The sequence below is a fragment of the Macaca nemestrina genome, chromosome 7 (assembly GCF_043159975.1).
Source record: "Macaca nemestrina isolate mMacNem1 chromosome 7, mMacNem.hap1, whole genome shotgun sequence".
Classification (NCBI taxonomy): Eukaryota; Metazoa; Chordata; class Mammalia; order Primates; family Cercopithecidae; genus Macaca; species Macaca nemestrina.
The window spans coordinates 67,887,170-67,909,879 of NC_092131.1; positions in this window are offsets into that span (position 1 = coordinate 67,887,170).

Consider the following 22,710-nt stretch of genomic DNA (forward strand, 5'->3'; position numbering starts at 1 on the left):
AGCAAAGCAAATTCAGCAATACATTTAAAAAGATCATCATCATGATCAGTTGAAATTTATTACAGGGGCCGGGCGCGGTGGCTCATGCCTGTAATCCCAGCACTTTGGGAGGCCGAGGCGGGCGGATCACAAGGTCAGGAGATCGAGACCACGGTGAAACCCCGTCTCTACTAAAAATACAAAAAATTAGCCGGGCGCGGTTGTGGGCGCCTGTAGTCCCAGCTACTCGGGAGGCTGAGGCAGGAGAATGGCGTGAACCTGGGAGGGGGAGCTTGCAGTGAGCCGAGATCGCGCCACTGCACTCCAGCCTGGGCGACAGAGCGAGACTCCGTCTCAAAAAAAAAAAAAAAAAAAAAAAAAAAAAAAAAGAAATTTATTACAGGGATTCAAGGATGGTTCAACATATGCAAATCAATCAGTGTGATACATCATATCAACAGAATAAAGGATACAAACTATATAGTCATTTCTATTGATGCTGTAAAAGAACTTTATAAAATTCAACAGGTCTTCATGATAAAAAACCCTCAAAAGCTTGGTATACATGGAACATACCTCAACATATGAAAAGACATATGTAACAAACCCATAGATAGTTATCATATTGAATGGGGAAAAATGGAAAGCTTTTCCTCTGAGACCTGGAACAAGGCAGGGATACTCACTTTCATCACTGTTATTGAACACAGTACTGGAAGTCCTAGCTCAAGCAATCAGACAAGAGAAAGAAATAAAGGGCATCCAAATTGAAAAGGAAGTCAAATAATTGTTGTTTGTAGATGAGATTATCTTATGTTTGGAAAAACATAAAGACTCCAACAAAACCTATTACAACTGATAAACAAACACAGTAAAGTTGCAGGATACAAAATCAATATACAAACATCAGTAGCATTTCTACATGCCAACAGCAAATGATCTGAAAAAGAAATCAAGAAATAATCCCATTTACAATAGTTACAAATAAAACTTAAAATCTAGGAATTAATGTATTCAAAGAAGTAAAATATCTCTAAAAGGAAAATTAAAAAATATTCGCACATGAAATTGAAGAGGACACAAAAAATTTTAAAGTTATTTCATGTTCATCGATTGGAAGAATCATACTGTTAAAATGTCCATTTTACCCAAATCAATCTACAAATTTAATGCAATCTCTATGAAGAATCTCAATGACATTCTTCACAGTAATTTTTTAAATCCTAAAATTTATATGGAAGCACAAAAGATAGAGGATAGCCAAAGCTATCCTCAGCAGAAAGAACTGTATGAATCATATTAATTTACTTCAAATTAGCCATAGGGCTATAGTAACCAAGACGACATAGTACTGATATAAAAATAGACACATACACCAGTGGAACAAAATAGTGAACCCAGAAATAAGTCCAAAAACCAACAGTTTGACAAAAGTGCCAAGAACATACACTAGGGAAAAGATAATTCTCTTCAGTAAATGGTGCTGGGAACACTTTGATATTCATATGCAGAAAGATGAAACTAGGCCCTTATATCTCACCATGTACAAAATTCAAATCAAAATGGATTAAAGACTTAAATCTAAGACCTCAAACTATGAAACTACATCAAGAAAACATTGGGAAAACTTTCCAGGGCATTGCAGTGGCAAAGATTTGTTGAGTAATACCCAACAAGCACAGGCATTGAAAGCAAACATGGAAAAATAGGATCAAATCAAGTTTAAAATGTTCTACACAGCAAAGAAAGCAATCAACAAAGTGTGGAGACAACCCAGAGAATGGGAGAAAATATTTGCAAATGACTCTTCTGTCAAGGGATTAATAACCAGTATATATAAGGGTCTTGGACAATTTTATAGGATAAAGTCTAATAATCTGATTGAAAAATGTGCAAAAAATCTGAGTAGACATTTCTCAAAAAAGACATACAAATAGCAAAGTAGCACCTGAAAAGGTACTCAACATCTTTATTCAGCAGAGAAATGCAAATCAAAATACAATGACAAATCATCTCACCCCAGTTAAAATGGCTTTTATCCAAAAGACAGGAAGTAACAAATGCTTGCAGATGTGGTGAAAGGTGAATCCTTGTACCCTGTTCATGGCAATGTAAATTACTACAACCAGTATGGAGGCTGTGGTTTGGAGGGTCCTCATAAAACTAGAAGTAGAGCTACCATTTGATCCAGCAATCCCACGTTCTAGATATATACACAGAAGAAAGGAAATCAGTATATCGAAGAGGTATCTGCACTCCCATGTTTATTGCAGCACTATTCACAATAACCAAGATTTGGAAGCAAACTAAGTGTTCAGCAACTGATGAATGGGTAAAGAAAATGTGGTACATATACACGGTGGAGTACTATTCATCCGTAAAAAAAGAATGAGATCCTGTCAATTGCAACAACATGGATGGAACTGGAGATCTTTATATTAAGCAAAATGACCCAGGAACAGAAAGAAATACTTTGCCTGTTCTCACTTATTTGTGGGAGCTAAAAATTAAAACAACTAAACTCATACAGATAAAGATTAGCAGGATGGTTACCAGCTGGAAAGGGTTGTGGGGGTGTGGGGACAGTTGGGGATGGTTAGTGGACATAAAAATTTCATTAAAAAGGATGAATAAGACCATGACTATAATCAACCATAATTTAACTGTACATTTTTAAATAATGTAAGAGTATAATTCAATTGTTTGTAACACAAAAGATAAATGGTCGGGGTGATAAATATCCCATTTACTCTGTTGTCATTTTTATGCATTGCATGCCTGTATCAAAATAGCTCATGTAACCTATAAATATATATACCTTCTATGTACTCACAAATATTAAACGTTAAAAATTAAAAAAATATAGCATGCTTTACCTTCATTCTAATTTCTCCTTTTTAGATTTTCTATTTTTATAAGTTTTATTTTTATAGTTGAATATCCTTACAAGAAAAAGAAAGTAAAAATTAGGAGTGCTACAAAAGTATTCTAATCTACTATCAAAAACTATCAATAACTATTTCTAGTTATTTTATCTACAAATGACAATGATTAATTTAGAACCAAACAAGTACCTCTATTGTTGTTTGTTTCATTATATGCAAATATAATTTCATAAAGATCCTGTAATTTTAGTTACTTGTGAATTTACTTTTGAAAAATTTACAAGTATATACTATAGTTATCTACCAAGTAAGAAATAATTCTCTTTGGGGTTTATCAAGCATTTCTAGACACCACATTGTCATAAATTTTACTAGAGGTAGTAATTTTCTCATTGCACTTTAATGTCCTGAGTGAATCATTCTATAGCATAAACAATGTTGTCCCATTAAACTGTTAAAACTGAATTAAACATCAGAGGGGTACAGTACTCTCCACAAAATGCCAGTTTAACTGCAACATACTCAGCTAAATCATTTTAATATATAACTGCAATAGTGCTGAACATTCAGTAAGACAAACAATGCTTGGTAACTTAAACCACACACAGCAAAATTGAAAGTAGAGTTTTTTGAATGCACTTTATTCTTTTTAAAAGCAAAATCTATCAGTTTGCATACTAAGAAAAGACATGAATTGTCAGCATAAAATCAAAAAATGGTATAAACACTAACTTGTGCCAGGGGAGAGAAGTCATTGGAGATATAAAGATTATATACATACATCACTAAAGCAGTTCCTACATCTGCAGCAGCATTGCTTTCTAAATGGTTCCTGCCATAACTCAGTCACACTGATGAGGCACATACCTTCTCCTTGAGCCTACACTATGCAGAAACTCATAAGTCATTCTGATCATGACAGAAAAAGAAATGCTTCTGTCCAAAGAACTCATGATTAACAATTTATGCAGCCACCGCTTTTCCAGGTAGATTTTTCATAAGTATTACAAATACTTATTCAGAAAATTCAGAAAATCTGCATATATGTTTCATTTTTAATTACCAAGCCAATCAAACAAGCAAAAATAATAAGTAACCAAATAAATTGCTGTGTGAAACATACAACTGACACAACTTATTTATTTACTTATCTTTAGTGTACTTTTTCCGGTTTTCACAGATCTAATTACAGGATAAGGGATAGTGATTCTGAGGTGGTAGGTGGACACTGAACAGTATTCACTACTCATTTGTTTAGAAACACAATGATTGTTCCCTTTTTAAAGCATTTTTATATGATGTTTAGGTATGGTTTTGTATCTCCTTCGCAAACATACCAGAATATTTTATTTTTAGAATAATCAAAAAATGCTATAGTAAAATTAGAGATTTGCTATATCATTTCCAAGAGGAACATGACACACTTCCAATAAATATCTCTCTCACAGAGAAAAACCAAGATTACAGAGGTAAAGTAAAACATACATTTTTCACTGGTTTATGAGTACCTTTTATACATATGGCCTCAAAGTACTCTGTGTGTGTGTGTGTATATATATACATATATATGTGTGTGTGTGTGTATGAATGTGTGCGTATAGAAATTTTATTTTTACAGTGAGCTCAACAGTCATTATGATTGCAGTTAGTTATTTCTGTGTTGATTTATGGATAATTTTTATTTTCTTTATTAAATATACTACAGTTTTTCATCTTTATAAAATGAACACATGTAATTAGAAAAATATTTGAAATATTTCTGAAACAAAAATATTTATTTGTTATACTTTTTACTTCAGTGAGATCAACTGTTTTTAGCTTATATATATGAGTGAGAACATGTGGTATTTTAACTTTCCATTCCTGGCTTAATTCACTTAACAAAATGTCCTCCAGTTCCATCTACTTGCCACAAATGACAGAATTTTATTCTTTCATAAGACTGAATAAGATTTTATGGTGTATATAAGTCACATTTTCTTTATTCATTTATCTGTTTTTGGACACCTATGTTGATTCCATATCTTGGCTATTGTGAATAGTGCTGCCAGAAATATGAGGGTACAGGTATCTCTTCAATATACTGATTTATTCTCCTTTGGATAAATACCCGGAAGTGAGATTTCTGAATTATACAGTAGTTCTATTAATATTTTCACCTTTTTGAGGAACCTCCATCCTGTTCTCCATAGTTGTACTCACTTGCATTCTCATCAGAAGTCTATGAGTTCCCCTACTCTGTATCCTCACCAGCATTTGCTGTTTTTTCTCTTTTTCATAGTAGCCACCCTAACTGGGGTGAGATGTTAACTCATGGTGGTTTTGACTTCCATTTCCTTGATGATTAGGATGTTGTGCAATTTTTCATATATTTGTTGGATATTTGTGTATCTTTTGCTGAGAAATGTTTATTCACATTATTTGACCATTTTTTTAATCAGGGGAATGTTTGGATTTTTGCTGTTGAGGTGCTTGAGTTTCTTATATATTCTGGATAGTAACCCCCATTGGATAGTTTGCAAATATTTTCTCCTATTCTGTAGGTCATCTATCATTCTGTTGTTTCCTTTGCTGTGCATAAGGTTTATAGTTTGATAGGGTCCCAATTGTTTATTTTTGCTTTCATTGTTTGTGCTTTTGAGGTGGTATTCATAAAAATTTTCCCAGACCAATGTCCAGAAATGTTTCCCCTATGTTTTATTACAGTAATTTTATAGTTTTAAATCTTACATTTAGGTCTTTGATTCATTTTGAGTTGATTTTTGCTTAGCATGGGAGGTAGAGGTCTAGTTTCATTCTTCTGCTATGGATACCCAGTTTTCCCACCATCATTTGCTGAAGAGACTTCCTTTCTCCAATTAGTATTTTTGGTGCCTTCTCAAATATCAGTTGGCTGCAGATATGTGTATTAATTTCTGGCTTCTGTAGTCTCCTTCATTGGTCTATGTATCTGCATTTTATGCCAGTATCATACTGTTTTGGTTACTACAGCTTTGTGGTATATTTTGAAGTCTAGTAGTATGATTGATGCCTTCAGCTTTGTTCTTTTTTGTTCAAGACTGTTTTGGCTCTTTGGGGTCTTTTGTGGTTCCAACACATTTTTAGATGTTTGCGTGTGTGTGAAGAATGTCATTGCGATTTTTAGGGAGATTGTGTTGAATCTGTAGACTGCTTTGGGTAGAGCTGGAAAATGTAGGGAAATCGGGAAATAGGAAGGGATTTGTTAAAGGATACAAAATTTGGCTCAATAGAGGAATAAGTTCTACTCTTCTATACCATTGTAGAATGACTATAGTTAACAATAATATGTTATATAGTTTCAAATAGCTATCAAATATATTATATAGTTTCAAATAGAACATTGAACATTCCCAAAGAAATGATAAATGCTTGAGTTGGTGGATATGCAAATTACCCTGGTCAGATTACTATTCATTATATGTATCAAGACATCACTATGTGCCCCATAAATATATGCAATTATTATTTGCAAATTTAAAATAATATTTTGCCCAGCAAATTAATTTAAAAATCTTCCTCAAAATTCAAAAATGGAATGGAAAGACAAGTCTTAAAATTTTCCACTCATATCCTCTGGGTGAAAATGTAAAATCAGTGTGCCTCTTTAAGGGATCTTTTGTCAATGTCTATTACAAGGAAAAAAACAGAATAACCGGGTCAACAGTTATTCTACTTTTAGAAATTTGTATATTCTCACATGTGTGCAAAGAGACATGTATGAGAATGTTCAGTGCAGCATTGTCGATTTTACAAATTACAAACAGCTAAATGTCTCTCAAAGAGTTATTGGGGAAATAAATCACAGTAAATAGATGAAGTAGAATATTATGCAGCAATTTAAAGAATAATGTGGATATGTAAGTGCTTACGTGGTAAGCATCCAGGTAACACTATTTTAGAAAGTTAGCTAGAGAATAGTACATGTGAAAAATTCATATTAAAATGAATTAATGTAGTATGATCCAGCAATTTAACATCTGGGTATACAGCCAAAAGAATCAAAAGCAGGGTCCTGAAGAAGTATTTGTACACCATGATCATAAGTTTATTTACAATAAATCCGAAGGTGAAAGCATCCCAAATATCCATTCACAGATGAATGAATTAAAAAAAGTGGTATACCATTAAAACGGGATATTCAGCCTTTAAAAAGGAGGAAATTCTGACACAAGCTACAACATAGATGAACACTGAGGACACTATGCTAAATAAGATGACCCAGTCGCAAAAAGACAAATACAGTATGCTTCCACATATATGAGGTACTTAGAGTAATCAAAATCATAGAGACAGAAGATAGAATGGTCCTGGCTAGGAGCTGAGAGGAGGGGGAAATGGAGAGTTGTTGTTTTATAGGTATGGACTTTCAGTTTTGCATAATGAAAAAGTTCTGGAGATTGGTTGCACAACAGTGTGAACATAATACTACTGAACTACATACTTAAAGTGGCTAAGATGGCAATTTTATGTTTATTTTATCATAACTTAACATTCTTAATAAAAATATTTATTTGCACAACAATAATTTTAGAGTTTTAAATTTAGATTTAGTAAATATATATTTGCATGTATCTGCTTCTTAAATATGGATTCACCTTTCTTCTTTATATAAAACCAAATTGGCTTAGAAACTTGCTTGAATAACGTTCACAATAATATAATGAGAAATAATATAATATTCACAGCAGTCAATATTAACTAGAGAAGAGCATTGCAAAGGGATGATGCATTATACAGAAGTCAAAGAAGATGTAAAACTAGAAGAGAATTTTTAAGAATAAATAGATCATATTTTCTAAGTTTTACTCTGTCTAATGGCATTAAATTACTCTTGACTTTCCCTCTAGGACATAAGATACTATGCTAAAATAGGCTGTATATCTAGAAAAGTTTTTTGTACTGATAAAACCATCTGGACATTAATTTGCCTTGAAATTTCTGTGAGGTGCTCAGGGCAAAACAGCAGATGTCATCAGTAAGCTATACAGAGAAAATAATGAAATCATGTCCTAATATATAAAACAAAGAGGGAAAAAGGCATACATGTAGAGAAGTTTAAATGCCCTTAAAATATTAATCCAAAGGTGAAGATTATTTGATTGAGCTTTAGATTTTGCATTTATTTCTATAAAATTCACTAAAATTCAGAAATATCTATTAAATGGAAACCAGTTGTATTGATTTCTATTGGAACACATCCAGAGTGGGCCACCCAGTGTGGACATTGTTATTAATAATGTCACATATTAATTATGACAAGTAATCAAATATTTTTAACTCCTTTATTTTAAATAAGGCAGTGATTTCCAACTAGGAGTGACTTTGCCCCGCAGTGACAATTGTAAGGCAACATTTTTGGTTGTTACCACTGAGGGATTCTCCTGGGATCTACAGGGTAAAAGCCAGGGATGCTGCAAAACATCCTACAAAGCACAGGACATCTTCCTATAATAAGAATCTCCCAGCCTAAAATGTGAATAGTGCCAAGGTTGAGAAACTATGTTTCAATAAAAATAATGTGCTTAAATTATTTTAAATTGAATGTGATTATAGCACAATCCAGAGTTTTTAAGTTATAAGAATTAGAAAGATTGACATTGTTATAAAAACATAAAACAAGGAAATTTTTTTGCAGAATTCCTTCTACAGAAACAATGGGTTACAAAAATGGTTACAGGTCCCATATAGCACTGATAATTTAGATACATAACTTTGTGCATCTAATCTTAAAATACCTTTTAAAATACTCTTTTCTCAATAAATTCATGTGTGTATGTGTGTGTGTGTTTGTATGCATATGTGTGTGAGTCAATATACAACTATGATTTTATAGTGAAGATATATTGTTGCTCTTAAGAGAAATTGGACCCTAAGAAAAGCCTAAAAGAGGCAAAGATTTTTAAAGGCATATAAAATCCACAGCTACTTAGACATAAATATGTAAGAAGTGAGCATGAGAAATCTGTCATCCTCAGGGAGAGTTAAAGGACAGTTAACCTTCTAACGTTAGTGACATGGAAAATTCTGGGAGATAGAATTTAGGCTTTGGACTATCAGATTGAAATCTATCACTTATCTATATCAGATAAATTTTCAGTGAAAGCTTTAAAATAATGGCAAAAGGTATTGTCATTTTGTCTTCTACATGATGATTAATTTCTATCAATAATACCAAGAATCATAGGGTCTAAAAGGATTGAATTTAGAATTGACTGGTTCCATTCTTCTACTACCATTTCATTGACTTCTACTATACTATTTCATTGATTGCTATTAATCTTCTCAATTTTTTCCTAAGAATCAAGGGGTATCCAGAAAAATACCTATATTTTCTTTACAAAGATTACCTCCTTATGCCAGAGAAACTGGAAGTGCTATTAAGTATTGTGAGCGAAAAATATCAGAGATAATTCTCAATCAATTTGGAAAGTTTACTTTGCAAAAGTTAAGGACGTGCCTGTGACACAGCCTCAAGGGGTCCTGATGATGTGTGCCTAAGGTGGTTGGGGTACAGCGTGGCGTTATACATTTTAGAGAGACATATACATCAATCGATATATGTAAGATATACACATTGGTTTGGTGTGGAGAGCCAGGACAACTCAAAGGTTGGGGGGATGGTAGGGAGGTGTCATCTAGGTCATAAGTAAGTAAGAGACAAATGGTTGCATTCTTTTGAGTCTTTGATTAGCCTTTTACTAAACACACAATTTACATGTGAGAGCAGGGTAGAGGAAATGTCACTGATGCCTTCGTCTGGCTCAGTGAATCTCCATTTTTACATAAACAATAGGGCAGTGAAAACGATCAGATATCCATTCCTCTCAGGTCAGCAGAGGGATGACTTTGAGTTTTGTACTTTTGTCCTGCACTTGTGAAGATAAGCTATCAATTTACATTGCCAGACTGAAATTCAACAGAAGTGTTTTAGGGTAAAAACCTTGATACCCACAAGGAATTTATTTGCGGGCAAATTGTGAGAGAAATATGTGGCTTTTTTAGCTTTATAGCTAAGCTATCTTAATTAGGAATATAATGGGAAGCAGGTTTGTCTGACACAGTTCCCAGGTTGACTTTTCCTTTTGGTTTGGTGATTTGAGGGTCTTGAGATTTACTTTCCTTTCACAGTACATCAGCTGGAAGAACATAAAGATTATGTGTCTGAGGCATTTTAAACATTGCTAAGTAATATTTTGCCAATTCATGACTTTGTAGTAGGTGGTTTTTGGAAAGGAAACACCACCTACTTGTCAGCCTGTTTCAATTAATTATACAGGTGTCAATAAATACCATATAAGCCATTTGTTTTTTAATTTATTATACATAATGCTAGGATAAAAATATTTAGTGCTGTTCATACTTGGTTGATTAAAATAAATTTCAGTTTAAAATATATGGTATTAAAACAATAAGAAGCATTTTTTGCATAGATTTCAAAAATGTGATGAATAACATTAATCACAGGAGAGTGGCTTCTGAACACAGTCTGGATCAAGCAAGAGCAAATGCAAGAGTCTCATTTCAATAATCAGGGAACAAAAAGCAGCCGAATCTCTATATAGCAGTCTCCCAGAGCTTCTTTATTATTTTGTATTTTCTTTATGTTCGTGTTGTTGTCATCAGGTGACCCAGATATTTTCAAGAACTATTTATACTTTTAAGGCGTGAGGTTGGTTGGAACCTGAAGATTTCAACAAGTTGTCATCTTGGAACGGAACAAGGAATTTTTATTTAATGTAGACTACTATGGTGAAAATATTCTTAATTAAAATTTATGTGCATTTTACCTGGTGATTTAATAGACCATTCAAAAAGTGCTAATGTTTGCTGAATGCTTAGCTGTCACACAGGTTGTAGTGTTTCCTGAGTACTGAAAAATCATACAGTAGTGGAGAGCATATTTAATACTGTGGGGGGTAATAAATAAACCGATGAACTCAGACACTGCTAGGAGTGAAAAAAAAAGACTACCTATGCCAAGTCTCCCAATAGTATGCAGCCTCTCTTATCCAAATGCAGGGACTGAGAGCCATTCATCCCACCTCCCCAGGTCCTCATGCATCACTGCTGTCAGGGATTCCAGCTCCTCTCCAATGCTCACATGACATCAAAGATATGAGAGAGATGAATGCATATAACTGAAGGAGTGTGGATAACAGGTACCTAAGAGAGAATGAGAATTGGAAAAGACCGACTGAATAGACAAGGGAGCTAAATACAGGTGAGTGTTTGGTATAGAGGTCAGAGTAAGAATTAGAGAGTGAGATAATTTGAAAGAGTTTAAGGCTGCAGGACACTTGCAGAGAGAATGCAAGAGGATCCAATAAATGCACGCTGTAGGCTATAAGTTTTCCTTACATGGACTGGGGGAGACAAAAGTATATATTTTACTTCTAGGTTGTATATAGTATTTCTCTGAATTCAATATTGCAGTAGGATTGAAATATAAGAGGTCCCAGAATTAATCTAGATAAATGTATGCCTATTTAATTATTTAAATTTTGAAAATTAGATAGCCATGTCCTTGTGGTGAAATGGCCATTTAGCTAGAAGTCTATTACTTATATATTTCTAAAGTAACAGGAAGTATTAACCAAAGTCATTAGAAAAAATATGTGTGACCCTAAATCATATAAATACTTTCCTAAATATCCCATATTATTTTTTTGTGTTAGAACAGTCAATATTTTGTTCTGATTAAAAAAAGCACATGACTCTTATTTAACTGTGAGAATCTAAACAAATTTAACATCATGATATAAAATTCTCAGGGAAGAAGGATAGTTGTGGTGAAAATATGTGTTATCAATTTTTTTTTCTGAATTTAGAGTGTAATTTTTCTTTGTTCCTTCTGTTGGTTCAAACTGCATTGACTATCAATCTAGTAAGTTCCTATTACAAACTGGTTTGGGTTTCATGAAGGAGAATTATCCCCAAGAATATGTAACATGATGTACAAAAAAATATGGCTCACAACAAATATGTTCCGAAAGACACCCGCGCTCCTATGCTGAATCAGAATGCTAATGTCCTTTGAGCCACAGCCAAAAATTCTAAGTGTGTGGATTTAGTGTGCTTTTTTGCAAAGCTCAAAGCTTGTTGTCTAAAAAATGCAAATAAGTATTATTATAAAAGATCAAATGGAAATTGCTATGGGCTGATTCGTGACCCCCAAAATTCATATGTTAAAGCTTTAACCTTCAACGTGACTGTACTGTATTTGGAGACAGTGTTTTCAGGAAGTAATTATGTTTAAATGAAGTCATCAGGGAGGAGCCCTAATTTGATAGCATTAGTGCCCTTATAAGAGAGAAAGAGATACCAGAGCTCTCTACCCTGTGAGAATACATAGAGAAGGCAGCCCTCTATGAGCCAAGAAGAGAGCCTTCACCAGAGCCCAAAAAGCTAGTACCTTGATTATGCACTTCCCAGCCTCCAGACTGTGAGAAAATTATTTTCTGTTTTAAACCACCCAGACTAGGGTTTTGTCATGGCAGCCTGAGCTAATACAGAAATGTATACAAGTGCCACTGCCGCTTTCCAGATTGAAAATTGAAGGAAATTTTTAGATGTGTATCTAAAGAAAGATATTGGACAATAACTTAATACATTATATACAATATAAAGATATTTTAGCAAGGTATGTCACAATGGTCAACCTTTTCATAATGTGTACTTTTCAATTTTTTCTTTTATGGATCATACTTTTTGGTTTTGTATTTGAAAACTCATTGCCAATCCAGGCATGGTGTTGCACCTATAGTCCTAAATGCCAGGGAGGCTGAGACAAGAGGATCACTTGAACTCAGGAATTTGAGGTACAATGAGCTATAATTGTGAGAACTGCACTCCAGCCAGGGTGACAGAGAGAGACCTTGTCTCTAAAACAAATAAATAAACCTATTAATTAATTAAATGAAAATAAAAATAAAAACTCACTGCCAAACCCTGTCACCTATATTTTCTCCTATGTTTTCTTCTAGAAGTATTAGAACTTTGAGTTGTACACTAATCAATGATCCATTTTGAGTTCATTTATGTACAATATATTAAATTTGTACTTAGATACATTTTCATATGGATATCCAACAGTTTTAGTATCATTTGTTGAAAAAACTATTCTTTCTAAATTTAATTGTCTTTGCTTCCTTGTTGAAGATTTATTGACTATATTTGTAATCTATTTCTAGGCTCTTTATTCTGTTCCATTTGTTTATGTCTCTATTATTTTTCCAATCCCATACAGCCTTGATTATTTTAGCTGTATAGCAAGTCTTGAAATTGGGTTGAGTTTTCCAACTTTATTGCTTTTCCATATTTTAGTATACCTATTTTAGATCTTTTATCTTTCCATATAAACTTAGATTCCTTTTTTCAGTATTATGAAATAGCTTACAGAAGTTTGATTGAGGGTGTGTGCATCTATAAATCAAGTTGCAAAAAATTATATTACAATATTGAGTTTTCCAATCCATGAACACAAAATATCTCTCCATTTATTTATATTTCCTTCAATTTCTTTAGAATTTTATAGTTTTCCACATATAGATTCTATACATACTTTGATTTGTACCTAATTAGTTCATTTTTATGTGCAATTATGAATCGTTATTATAAATTTTATATTTCAAACTACCACTGTTCATTGCTATAAAGTAGAACAATTGCCTTTCATATAATAACTATGTATCCTGTGACCTCACTATACTCACAGATTTGTTTCAGGAGGGGTTTGTTTCACTTTTTTGTTTCATTCTTTGGAATTTTCTACATAGACAATCATGTCATTTGCCAGCGAAGACAGATTTCGTCCTTCTTTGAAATCTGTATACCTTGTATTTATTTCCCTTTCTTGTGTTGAACTTGCTAGGACTTCCAGTATGCTATTAAGTAGCAGTAGTAAAATAGGACTTACTTGGCTCATATTAAGATATGGCCAAATATTCAGTTTCTCAATAGTAAGTATGATGTTCACTGTTAGGATTTTTTTGTAGATATTCCTTATAAAGATGAAGAAGCTCCCTCTATTCATAGTGTGCTTAGAGTTTTTATTGAGAATGGTTGCTGAATTTTGTAATTCCCTTTTCTGCATCAATTGATATGATCATATAATTTCCTCCTTTTAGCCTCTTGATGTGGTTTATTACACTAATGGACTTTCAAATGTTGAACCCATTTTGCATATCTGGAATAAATATTGTTTGGTTTTGGCATGTTATTCTTTTTTTAAAAAAATCATTGTAAATCCTAAATCAGATCACAGAATTGTCCTGTTTTAAATTCTGCAACAGCTTTCTAGTGCTATTACTATGTTCTGTTCTCTCTGCCGAGAATATTTTTGCATAAATGGCTCCTTCTCATCCTCAGGCCTCAGATATCTCTTCAGAGGGTACTTCCTTGAATTCCTATCTAAAAATGTCCCCACTTCCAGTTACTCTTTATTACATCACCATGTTCTCTTGTCCTCAGAGCAATATTTAAAATTTAAAAGTTTTCTTGTTTGTTTGTCTTATTTGCTTTTTCACTGAGAGTGGAAAAAATGTCTCTTTCAATCATTTACATATTTTCAGTGTCCAATATATATTCTGAATCATAGGAACTAAACAATATTTGTGTTTAGAGATCCTTGGAGGTTCTGTAGTCAAACCTTCATCTGTTGTTGAAATATCTGCCACAAACATCATAGACAAAGAGTTTCTGCCTACACGTCTCCAGTTATGGGAATCCTACTACTTCCCAAGGCAACCCATTTTATCTTTGGACAACGCTGAACTCTCCATTTACCCAGGGTTTTAGTCCTGACCCCAGTGCTGTGAAGAACCAATCTACTCACCTGAGAGCCCTTCAAATAATTCAGTTCTCCAAGCCTGGCTTTACTAACTAACCTCTCTAGTTTTCAGTACCTTCACCATCCTAGGTGCTTTCCTTGGAGTGCATTCACTGCATTGATTTCCACCTTCAGGTGAAAAGCCAAGAAATAAACCTGGCCCCCAGGAGTGGTCAGAGAAAAGCAAAGTGGAGACCAACACCATCCTTATTTTGGGTTAGTGAATTTCAAAGCATTGTTTCTAACTGCAGCACCACCTCCATGGTTTATTTTTAAGTAACATCTCATGCGGCACTTTAATAAACATAAAAACTGGGCGTTCTGGCTGAAATGGAGTGGGGGCCAAGAATCTCATTTTCTTAGCCTCTCCCTCAATACCCACCTCCCCCTAGACAGCCCTTAGGCAAACTCCTCAGAATCCTAAAATCTATTTCTATGCATTCCACCTCAAAGACTTTTCAATTTTGGTATCTGTGCCCAAGGTTGACTCACAGTATGATTATGGACAGGAAAACTCTGGAATATTTTTTAAAGTACATGAGTAACACATGAAAACAAGATTTTGTAATTAGCCCAATAAAAAAAAAGGAGAGAAAGAGCAAGAAACAGGAAGGCTGAGGGGGTGGAACAAGATGGCAGAATAGAAGCCTACACCTTCATTTCCCCCACTGGGACACCCCATTTCAACAACTATGTGCACACAGAAAAACACCGTCACAAGAACCAAAAATCAGGTAAGCATCACAGTACCTGGTTTTAACTTCATATCATTGAAAGAGGTATTGAAGAGGGTAGGAGAGATTGTCTTGAATCACTGACACCACTGCTTCCCCATTCCCCAGAAGCAGCAGGGCAGCACAGAGAGTCTGTGCACTTTGGGAAGGGCAAGTGTATTAGCCTGTTTTCACACTGCTCATGAAGATATACCTGAGACTGCATAATTTGAAAAACAAAGAGGTTTAATTGGACTTACAGTACCATATGGCTCAGGAAGCCTCACAATAATGGCAGAAGGCAAGGAAGAGCAAGTCATGTCTTGCATGGATGTCAGCAGACAAAAGAGAGAGCTTATGCAAGGGAATCCTCTTTTTACAACCATCAGATCTCGTGAGACTTACTCGCTATCACGAAAACAGCACAGGAAAGACTTGACCCCATGATTCAATTACCTCCCAGTGGGTCCCTCACACAACACACAGGAATTCAAGATGACAGAGACAAACCATATCAGGGAACCATATTATGTAGTGACTGGGGGACTTTACACTGAACTCGGTACTGCCCTGTCATAGAGGAGAATAAAGCCATGCTAGGCTGAGCCAGTACCTGTGCTTGGAGGGAGCAGTTGGACCAGCCATAGCCAGAAGAGAATCAGCTACCCAGCAGTCGGAATTTGAGTTTCTCAGTAGGCCTTGCCGCCATGGTCCAAAGTGCTCTGGGGTCCTAGATAAACTTGAAAGGCATTCTCGGACACAAGAACTGCAACTCCTAGTGCTAGGGTACACTTAGAGCCAGTAGACTAGGGTGGCATGTGACCTAGGGAGATACCAGCTGGTGTGGCTAAGAGAGTGCTTTCACCATCCTTCCCCCAACTCCAGGCAGTGATTCCCTATATAACAAATTCCCTATATAACCACTTCCTTCCACTTAAGGAGACTAGAGTGAACAGTAAAGAGGACTTTGTCTTGCATATTGGATGTCAGCCCAGTCACAGTAAAATAGGGCACCGTCCTAGTCCCAGGTGGCTCAGCATAGAGAGAAACTCCATTTGTTTGAGACACAGTAAGATAAAAGAAAGAGTTTATTCCAGATAGCCCATAGATTTCTTCCCACCAAGTCGGTACCTCTAAGAGTCTGAAAATCTAGTGTTGTTGAGCTTGGGGCACAAGTCCATTCAAATACCTGGAAAGCCTTCTCAACAAGGATAGGCACAAAGAAGCCCAGACTGTAAAGACTACAATAAATTCCTAACTCTTCAATGCCCTAACACCAATAAACATCTACAAGCATCAACCCCATCTAAGAAAATATGACCTCAGCAAATAAGCTAAATGAAGCACCAGGAACCGATCCTGGGGAAACAGATATATGAGAATTCAAAATAGCTGTATTGAGAAAACTCAAAGAAATTCAAGATAACACAGAATTCTACTGGCTAAATTTAACAAAGAGATTAAAATAATTAAATAGAATCAAGCATAAGTTCTAGAGGTGGAAAATGCAACTGAGATGCTTAAGATACATCAGAGTACCTTAATAGCATAATTGATCAGGGAAAAGTCAGCTTGAAGACAGGCTATATGATAATACACAGTCAGAGAAGACCAAAAGAAAATGAATAAAAAACAATGAGGCACAACTATACAATATAGAAAATAGCCTCAAAATGGCAAATGTAAGAGTTATTAGCCTTAAAGAGGAGGTAGAGAAAGAGATAAGTGTAGAAAGTTTAACAAACAGATAATATCTGAGAACTCCCCAAACCTAGAGAAAGATATCAACATTCAAGTACAAGGTTGTAGCAAGCAGATTAAACCCAAAGAAGACTACTGTTGCAGAAAGTCAGGGACCCTGAATGGAGGGACCAGCTGGAGCCACAACAGAGGAACATAAATTGTGAAGATTTCATGGACATTTATCAGTTCCCAAATAATACTCTTATAATTTCTTATGCCTGTCTTTACTTTAATCTCTTAATCCTGTTATCTCGATAAACTGAGAATGTACGTCACCTCAGGACCACTATTGTAAACACTGATTGTAAAAAAAACACACTATGAAATCAGTGCACCTTGAAAAAGAACAGAATAACAGTGATTTTGAGGGAACAAAGGAAGACAACCATAAGGTCTGACTGCCTGCTGGGTCGGGCAGAATAGAGCCATATTTTTCTTCTTGCAGAGAGCCTATAAATGGATGTGCAAGTAGGGAAGATATCACTGAATTCTTGTCCTAGCAAGGAATATTAATAATTAATACCCTGGGAAAGGAATGCATTTCTGGGGGGAGGTCTATGAACAGCCACCCTGGGAGTGTCTGCCTCATGCAGTTGAAATAAGGACTGAAATACGCCTTGGTCTCCTGCAGTACCCTCAGGCTTATTAGGGTGGGAAAGAAACCCCACCCTGGTAAATTTGAGGTCAGACTGGTTGTCTGCTCTCAAACCCTGTTTTCTGTTGTTTAAGATGTTTATCAAGACAATATGTGCACAGCTGAACATAGACCCTTATCAGGAGTTTTTGATTTTGCCCTTTGCCTTGTGATCTTTGCTTTGCCCTTTGCCTTGTGATCTTTATTGGCCTCAGAAGCATGTGATCTTTGTGACCTACTTCCTGTTTGTACACCCCTTCCCCTTTTGAAGTCCTTAACAAAAACCTGCCGGTGTTGCAGCTCAGGCAGGCATCACGGTCCTACCAATATGTGATGTCACCCCCAGAGGCTCAGCTGTAAAATTCCTCTCTTTGTGCCCTTTCTCTTTATGTCTCAGTAGGCCAAAACTTAGGGAAAATAGAAAGAACCTACGTTGAAATATTGGGGGTGGGTTCCCCCAATAGACTACCTCAAGCCATTTAATAATCAAATTATCAAAGGTCAAAGACATAGAAAGGATCCTAAAAGCTGCAAGAGAAAAGAAACAAATAACATACAATAGAGTTCCATACAATTGGCTGCAGACTTTTCAGTGGAAACTTTACAGGCCAGGAGAGAGTGTCATGACGTATTTAAAGTGAAGAAAGAAAAAAACTTTTAACCTATAGTAGTATATCTGGTAAAAATATCCTTAAATTATGAAAAAGAAATAATGATCTTCCCAGAAAAACAAAAGCTGAGAAATTTCATCAAAACCAAACCTGTCCTATAAGAAATGCTAGGGAATTATTGCAACTGAAATTAAAGAATGTAAGCGAGCAATAAGAAATCATCTGAAGGAACAGAACACACTGAGAAGATGAAGCACACATAAAATCACAGGATACCAGCACATACAATGGAAGTTTGTAAACTACTCTTGTCTTAAGTAAAAAGATTAAATGATGAACCAATCAAAAATAATAGCTACAGCAACTTTTCAAGACATAGACAGTACAATAAGACATAAAAAGAAACAACAAAATGTGAAACCATGGAAGAATGAAGTTAAAGGGTAGAGTTTTTATTGTTTATTTTTGTGTGTGTGTTTGCTTGCTTGTTTGTTTATTCCATCAATGTTAAGTTGTCAACAGTTTAAAATAATGGGCTATAAGATAGTATTCATAAGTCTCATGTAAGCTCAAATCAAAACACATACAAAGTATACACAAAAAATAAAAAGCAAGAAATTAAAGCATACCACCATAGAAAATCACCTTTTCTAAAAGGAAGACACGGAGGAATGAAAAAAGAAAGATAAGACCACAAAACAGCCAGAAAATAAATAACAAAATGGAGGAAGTAAGTCCCTACCAATCAATAATAACATTGAATGTAAATGGACTAGACTTTTCCATCAAAGACATAGAGTAGCTGAATGGATGAAAAGAAAAGAACAATAATCTGTTGTCTACAAGACACATATTTAACCTGTTAAGAAACATATTGACTGAAAATAAAGGCACGGAAATAGATATTCCATGCCAATGGAAACAATAAAAAAAGAGCCAGAGTAGCTATATTTTTAACAGACAAAACAGATTTCAAGAGAAAAAATTGCAAAAGAGAACAAAGATTATCATTATATAATGATAAAGGGGTCAATTCAGCAGGAGGATATATTGATTTTAAATGTATAGGCACCTAAAACTTGAGGACTTAGATATATAAAGCAAATATTATCAAAGCTAAGCGAGAGACAGACTCAAATACAGTAATAGTTATACACCTCAACATCCCACTTGCAGCATTGGACACATCTCCCCAACAGAAAATCAGCAAAGAAACATCCAACTTAATCTGCACTATAGAACAAATGGACCTAAGAGATACATTCAGAACATTTTATCCAATGGCTGTAGAATACACATTCTTCACCTCAACACATAAATTATTATCAAGGATAGAACATATATTAGGTCAAAAAAAAAGTCTTATAACATTCAAAACAATTGAAATAATATCAAACATCTTCTCTGATCATAAACAAATAAAACTAGAATTTAATAACAAGAGGAATTTTGGAAACTATGCAAACACATGGATATTAAACAATATGCTCCTGAATGACCAGTGGGTCAATGAAGAAAGTCAGAATGAACTTTAAAAACTTCTTGAAACAAATGATAATGGAAACACAACATATCAAAATCTGTGGGATACAGGGAAAGAAGTACTGAGACAGAAAGTTATAGCTATCAGGGCCTATATAAAAAAAGAAGCAAAATTTCAAATAAATAAACCAATGATGTATCTTAAAGAATGAGAAAAAGCAAGAGCAAAACAAATGCAAAGTTAGGAGAAGAAAAGAAATGATAAGGATCAGAGCAGAAATAAATGAATTTGAAATGAAGAAAACAGTAGAAAACAACAATGAAACAAAAGGTTGAGTTTTTGAAAAGAAACAAAATGAGCAAAACTTTAGCCAGATTAGGTAAAATAAAAAGAGAGAGAAGACCCAAAAAAACAAACTCAGAAATGAAAAAGGAGACATTACAACTGATATGACAGAAATTCAAGCGATCATTAGTGGGTACTACGAACAATCATCTGCCAATATATCGGAAACTCTAGCATAAATGGATTAGTTCCTAGACACATACAACCTACCAAGTTTGAACCATGATGAAATCCAAAACCTGCACAGACCAGTAACAAGATCCAAGCCACAGTAAACAGTCTACCAGCAAAGAAAAGCCCCAACCACATGGCTTCACTGCTAAATTTTACTAAACATTTAAGGAAGAACTAATAACAATCCTACTCAGCCTGTTCTGAGAAATACAGGAGGAAATACTTCCAAACTCATTTTATGATGCCAGTATTACCCTGATACCAAAACAAGATAAAGACACATTTAAAAAAGAAAACTACAGGCAAGTATTTCTGATGAATATTGATGTAAAAATTCCCAACAAAATACCAGCAAACCAAATTTGACAATACATTAAAAATGTCACTCATTATTACCAAGTGGAATTTATCCCTTGGATGCAAGCATGGTTCAGCATTAAATAAATCAATGTGATATGTCATATCTACATAACAAAGGAGAAAACCATATGACCATATTAATGGATGCTGAAACAGCATTTGATCACCTTTAATATCACTTCATGATTGAAAACCCTCAGAAAACTATGTATAGAAGGAACATACCTCAGCATAATAAAAGACTATATGTGACTGACCCATAGCTAACTATATATGACTGACCCCATCACAATGAATGGGGAAAAATGGAAAGCCTCTTCTCTTAGATCTGGAACATGACAAGGATGCCCACTTTCAGCACTGTTATTCGTCATTGTACTGGAGGTCCTAGCTAGTTAGAACAATCAGACCCCTATTTGTGGGTTTTGTTAAGCAAAAGAACTCAAACAGAATTCCATGCATGTGTATGTTTATGTGTGTGTGTGTGTGTGTGTGTGTGTGTGTGTGTGTGTAAAGGACCTTATAGCTTATGTTTTGGCAATTCATCTATAGATTTATATTGTACCTTTAAAGGTATTTTTTAATCACAAGCTGGTTATATTGATGAGTATGAAAACTAATTCAACTGTAGTGTTTGGGACACTGAACTATAATTTAGTACAATTAAATTAATTTGTAATTGAGAAGGGTATGTTAATATTAATGCTTTATTTTCTTTTTTCTTGAAACGGGATCTTGCTATGTTGCCCAGGCTGGTTGTGAACTCCTAGAGTAAAGTGATTCACCTCAGGCTTCTGAAGCGTTGAAATTATAGGTGTGTACCATCGTGCTTGGCAAATTTTTTAAAGATCAAAATAATACATAAAGAATACTCCAGCTTCACATACCTTTCTGAGATAAACACTAATTCTAATTTCCTTATCGTCCTCCCAGAAATATCTCATCTATATATAAGATGTAAACGTATGTGCTTGTGTGGTGTATGTTTACTGTTATAATTTTTACAAGTATTATGTAAGACAGGCATTGAAGACTGAGAAAAATAGAGCAGACCATATATACTGATCATGCTAAGAGGCTAAGAAATATTTTGTGATTTAATAAAAATCAATAGTCATATCATGAGTTTTAGGGAGAAGTCAAAAGGCAGTATAATAGAAAGAATTAATTTAAATAGAGGCATTAGAATATCTCTCCATACCGCCCCACTGATAGTGACAAGAGACAGACAAATTCCTAGGCAGACAGGGATGAGTCCCTGGTAAAACTCAACCTTCAATCCAACTACAGTCTAAAGCCTGAAAACCAAGCTATCAGTTTTCCAACAGTTCCAGATAGAATCCACAGACTGGAGTGAGAACTTCCATTTCCGACTTACCCACTCTCTCTCAATTGGTTCTTTCTGAATAATACCTTTCAACCAATTGAATAGTGCCTTTTCCAAGCTCACCCATAAAACAGTCAGCACACACTCCCCCATTCTAAGCCCATAAAAACCCTGAACTTAGCCTTACAGATGGCTACTCCTACCCACTTTCAGGTCCCCTCTTGTTGTTGAGAGCTTCTCTGTCACTCAATAAATCCTACTCTGCCTTACCCCTCTCTGATGTTCATGTACGTTATTCCTCTTGGTTGCAGGACAAGAACCTGGAACTCACTGGGCTGCGAGAGTGAAGGAGCTGTAATGCTCCTGCTCGCCAAGCTGTGGGTGGCTGGTGTAACAGAGCTGCGACACTCCTGCTCACAGAACTATAGGAGTAAAAAAGCCACAATACCACCATCATCACTTTACCCTTTATTTACCTGGGCAAGTAAAGAGAGTTCAAGAAAAGTTCTTAAAGAACTTGACTAACATGGACATTGTGAAGCTGGGGTTCAGAAGGAAAAGAAACTTGGGTTGAAAATCAAGAACCTATTTGTAGTTGTCTTCCTGGA